Source organism: Notolepis coatsorum (assembly GCF_963971535.1).
Source record: "Notolepis coatsorum genome assembly, chromosome: 5".
NCBI classification, from domain to species: Eukaryota; Metazoa; Chordata; class Actinopteri; order Aulopiformes; family Paralepididae; genus Notolepis; species Notolepis coatsorum.
This window is the reverse complement of record NC_140169.1, coordinates 116,524,348-116,530,347: the sequence shown is the minus strand read 5'-3', so window position 1 is coordinate 116,530,347 and position 6,000 is coordinate 116,524,348.

The window sequence follows — 6,000 nt, the reverse complement described above, 5'->3', positions numbered from 1 at the left end:
GCGCCTAAGGGGTCTACTGTGAAAACAGCACCCCGGCGGAAGGGGCGTTCGGTATGCTATGCTGTGCACCATGTCGCAGCCTCCACAAAACCCGACCCCTCAGGGGGCTTTCTCACTGCCATTCGGGGCCGAATCAGCTCCGCTCCGTCCTCGTTCCGTGATTGGGTGCGAACTTCCCACCTCCCTCTCCCCCCTCTAGTTTGCGTACACACTGCAGTCTTGGTGCGCTCTGGGTTTTGTTTACAGTTTGCGTTTTGAGCGTGTAAGCTGCCGTAGCGATGATGTCACGCTCTAACGGCAACACAGGAAGAGTTTAACATACGGTGGTGGAAACTGGATGCTGATATAAAGAAACAAATAACCAATAAATATGAAGTTATATTTGAACCTCTGTTGTCAAGCCTTGTCAATATAACCCACCCCCCTTTTCTCACGAATGGAACTGGTGTAGTGGAGTCCGCTTTGAGCGTTTTCCAGGGTTAACGCAAAGCTAACGCTAGTGCTAGTTAGCTAGTTAGCTTAGCCTATTTATTACTAGTTAGCAGCTAACATTAGCCCATCGCTCGCGGCAATTATATTGAATGTCATTGATCTACCAGTCGATCACGGCCGACTGGTTGGGCACCACTGGTCTAATAGAAATAAATGCATTCGAACAAGAAACCAATGTATAGTAGACATAGCAATGGCAAAAAAAATTGCCAGGCCTAATGCGAGCCAGGGAAGTCTTGTGCTTGTAACGTGGCTTCATGTTTTCAGCAGTGAGGCTCAACATGCTTGTTTGGTTGAGGTCTGAACTCGCCAAATTGCCATGGGTATTGTCCAGTTGTTGCTGTATGTTTTTATCTGCCCAAAATTCAAGCAAGCATGAAAGCATTAGCAAGTTGATACAGCAAGCCTCTCCCGTGTTTTGGTACAAGCTCGCACACCACGCCCCCCGCTCCCACTGGCGTGCACCCGGAACCACCTATTTCAGTTTTGGTACAAGCTCGCACACCACGCCCCCCGCTCCCACTGGCGTGCACCCGGAACCACCTATTTCAGCGGTCCAGGTTTGGAGCGAATCAGTGTCCCCGGGGACGGGGGGGAGCGTTCTCAGTAGGACGGACACACCCTTTTTGGGTGCGATCGGGCTGTGATTCGACCCCGAATGGTTAGTGAGAAAGCCCCCTGAGAGAGGTCGAGGTCCACGAGAAGGCTGACACGATTGGCAGATGTCATGAAAAGTGCGGGGGCACACTCGCAGGCAGACGGGGTCAAGCCCGGCCTAAACCCGAGAGTCGACTCTGCTACCAACACACCGGGGAATCAACCACCCCCCTATGTTTAGTTTAACAGGAGGCGGTTGTTCCCTTAACCCCCCCAAGAAAAAAACTCAGAAACACAACTGCGCGTATACACCGGCTATACAGGCAGTACAAGTGTTTCAGTTTTCAAGAAGGGGTTAACCCAGGCCAACAGGTCGACGAGAACGAGAACGAGTCCGGACCTGGGCCCGGCGGACCGGGACATACACAGGGATGCCAGAGGGGTTCAATAGAAACCTCCTCGACAGCCCCCTCCCAGCCCTGCCGAGCAGGGGAAGGGAGGGGCGAAAATGAATGGAGAAGGACCAGGCCCCTTAGCACAGCGCAAGGTACAACACAATATGGACCAAGCAACTGCGAAGGATAACTCGTAGTGACATACCCACGACACATACCTCCATAACATCAATCCCTGCGACGCCCGGGCCAACCCGGCATTTTCCCCTCGAAAAAGCACAAAGTCCTTCAGGGTACCAGAACAGCAGATCTGCGCCCCGGCGGACAATGGGTTAACTGACCTGGTCCGGCGCGACCAGAACCAGTCCCGTGTCCTAGTCACGCCGCCATCCCCAGTCCTAAGAGGGGGGTAGGTACGCGTGTCGATCTAAAACATCACAGAGGGCGCCACCAAGACGGTCAGAACACGAACGCACCGTACCCGGTGGCCCACCCCATGGGCGTGAGACCCCTCCGCCAATGCTTTGATCTACTCCGTCATCTCCCCCCAGAGATGAGCGTGAGTTTGTCGAGACTAACCTAGTACACTGGCGCTCGGAAGAGATAAAATCTCCATCTCAGTCGCTCGTACAAAAAACGCCGTTTTTATAAATGAGCAACCAAGGCGCGCCAGCCCATGCGTGGTTCCACACTGAAAGCACCCAGGGCCAGCGCCATGTATACGGCGAGACCCAAAACACATCAATGGTAATTCTAACAAGAAACCAGATAACGTTCCCTCCACGCCGCCTGGTACGAGCGGCAGGAAACTGGCCAAAAGACACAGATATGGGTCCCATATGACGAGTCTGAGGGAAAAAACCCTGTCAACACTGCTCTGTATAAAAGAGAGGAGACAGGGAACCCCCAGAGATCTCGCCCACGTGAGTAATAATTGAAAAGATATATGTAAACATTGAGCCACGTGACCAAAAGCTCAACACATATGCAATAGAGAGCAGAGCAGAAAACAACAGTTTCCAACGCACCGCATAACTCAATCTTGACAATGACAGTGGTCCACAATATGGAGCCTGAAAAAAAATTCACGGAAGTCTCATGACCAATAGAAACGCGCCCAGTGACGTATTCTATGGCCGGGGAAATTCCGTGACCCACCTGCCCAAATATGGCGTGGGACCAGAGAACCCACCCCCCCCCCCTCTCCCCACCCTGTGACGCGCTGACCTGACAGCGTGACAGGAAGACCGAAGAACAGGAGGTCCATCCCCCTGGCCAATCAGTAAAAGGGGGGGAGGGGTTTATCAGTTCACCCCCTCATGACCCCATACCCTGGATACGATGAAAATAACAATGATTGACCAGTTATCTAGCATGCTACATGAAAAAGTGTATATCCTCTAGGATAAGATCAACCATTGCACGCCAGCCACAGACGATAAAACTCATTTGTGAAAAAAACTGGTTTTTATACAAGGCTTTAGGCTCATGTGCGAACACGTCACCAGTGGTGCAGTGGTAATATGGGAACTGGTAACACGCCGCGCACGCGCATTCATTACTGAATGATTGTATTATTATTCTTCCAATGTGATTGCGTGGCAAATACATTTCTTTGTAAGAATATATCTGCATTTTGTCAGTACAAGATTAATCAGTGATAACATTGAATTAAAACATGATTATTTCCAGTGCCACGATTATTTATTTCAAGAGAAACAAACAGGCAAATAGCCTACCTTAGTCAATCTGGACAAATACATTAGGGCCTATAGACTAGAAAAAAAGAAAATCTGTTTTAAATGCGGTTACTTGCCTTGTTGTGGAGTGGCAGCTGTCTCTGTTGTGGGGGGGCGCAGGCGTTGGAGGTTCTCTTGGGGAGTGGCGGTGGCATCGTTGGTTCAGGTAACATGATACTGTTGTCAAATGATCTGTTTATATCTGTTTGTATTTGCGGGCGGGGGCGTGGTTGAAGACGCGCTTTTGTTATGGGTGGCCGGGTACTTAGCGCACACCAAATGGTTGCGCGTACACGCGAGTACACATCCGTGCACGATCGCGCGTACTTCTGCGCCTCAGTGATCTGGTAACACGGCGTGTAACCGCGTGTGACCACGACTGCACCACTGCACGTCACCCGTGTTTTCATACTTCACCAAGTAAAGAGAAAACAACAGATGTTAAAGAGAGGGTCAAAGACCTCGGTACAAGCTACATATGTGATTACTTCTGCAGGCTAACACTCTAACCTAGTTGTGGACTCAATGCCATATTTCCCAAATGTAACAGAATACACACAACCCCCTCAGATAAAAAAGGTAAAGTTCACTCTTACTACTGCAAGAAGAACACCGTCCTCTTCATGATGAGGGAAGACAAGTCTTTCGACCGAGTGCTAGCCACAGGCCTTGCTAAGCACACATGTATAGCGACCAGAAACACAATTTTCAAGAAAACTGTCCTACTCCCTAAGCAAACACACAACCCCACAGCTAGGTGAGGGTTATACATCGTATCCCCAATATATAGTGAATAAACACACATTTTGTAACAAAAAACAGTCCCTCACCAGCAGCGGTGGTGGCGGAGGCAACGGTCGCGGTCCTCTGCCGGCGTTGCTTCTTCCGGACATCACCGGTGGCATCAGGTCGGGGGAAATGGGGCTGGAGCACGGAGCGCTCCTCCTCCATCTCCCTGCAGGCTGCCGTCATCTGCTGCATGGCCGACCCGAATAGCCCAGCATCGGAGAGGGGGGCCGTTGGTAGCGGAATCCTCCTCTGTTCCGGCACCCGCGCCTGCTCCAGCCAAAGATGGCGCTGGGAGAGAGTGGCCAGGAGCGCGCTCCTTCCCGGCAGCTATAGCCTGTAGCTGGGCTAGGTACAGTATGGCAAAGGGCCGCCTGGGCGTGAAGGTATGGTTGATGGTCATCCAATACCGACCCGCCCGCCATCAGCCCCGACATGTGGCGCGCTAGCTGCGCGATGTTGGAGGTCGCAGCTAGGCTCTGAGTCGCGGCGATGTACACCTGGTCACTCCAATTAGCCAACTGCCTAGCCGATTTCCCTTGGGGAACCGGCTTTCTTAACGGCTCCCACACCATTTCGGGACAAAGTATGGATGCCATCGGGCTATCAAGTCGAGGCACCCCGTTCTTTAGCCCCTGGACCAAACCCACCACCCACGTGACTGGCACGTAGGCAGGGGTAAGGCAAACAATGCGGGAGATTACCTGTCCCTGTGTCACGTAGGCCTCCATTGCTGGGAAGAATGGGCAGACAACGCCCGTCTCTCTCAGAGGACGACATTGCCAGAGATGACCACTCATGTCATCAGGAACAGGTGCTGGCAGTGGCTGCGGCAACGCCACGCCATTAGCGGCTGCGGCGGCCGCCATGAGCTTGGGGAACAAGGCAAGCAACTCCCCTTGCGTACCTCCCTCCACGTCACTTGCGTCCCTCACGTACGGGAGGCTGCCTCGGGCGCCAACGTCCGACGCGGTAGATAGCTGGGCATCTTGTCTTGGGGTCGGAGGTTCTAACCCAACCCTGGAGTACAAGGGACCCCAAGGAGACGCAACACTCCCTGCCACTCCCCGAGGGGGAGAGTGATATGTCTCTACTGGGGCTTCGAACAAGAGAGCTCTCGCCCCCTCCATGTAATCCTCAGTCTCCATCGGAAATGGAGAAGAGGCAAGAGAACTCTCGTCCGGCTCCAGCACAACACTAAAGCCAGGCCGTTCGCCCCTGCTGCTCGCCGCCTTACGACGAGAGCGAGCCGAAGCGAAGAGTCTGCAACGCAAATCCCCGGCCACCAGAGGAGCTGTCGGCTTAACGGCCGACAGTCCACTGGCGGGGGAACCAGGGCCGGAACCAGGCCATCTCACAGGAGATGGAGGCTCAACGGCCCCTCGGCGAGGCAAACTCACCACCGGGCGCCGCCCAGGCGTATCTGGCTGCCACGACCGCGGAGCCAGAGACGCCCCACGACGTACGGAGGACGCGGCGATAGTGAAGCGCTGGTGAAGGGTGACGATGCGAGCGTCTAAACCCTCCGACGGTTCAAACATTATCTCTTAGTTTTTCTCGTAAAATTGCGAGAGAGAGAAAAACAAAGATACAATGTCAACGTAGCTCCTTTCCAACAACTATTTCGGCACTAAACTCAAAGTGGTGTATACAGTCACTTCTACGGTGGTGAAAATAGGGAAGGAGCTGTTAGTATGGCCATGACGCCGCTAATGTAGAGGAGCGGATGTGGGTGTGGCCAGGCGGATGGGTGTGTACATGTGGAGAAAAATTATTCAGTGTTAGATTGGATAAAGGGATAGTTCAACTAGAGTGCAGAGCGTAAGCTATACGATAATATAACCTACTTTCTATAAGCAGCTCGGAGGTGCGCTGTTTTAAGTGAGCGTGTGTTATTGGATTGATTGATTGTTTGATTGATTGATTGGAAATTTTATTAATGTCCGCCTTGTTTCTAACTGTTATGCTTAGGTCCTCTTTCGAAGTCGCCC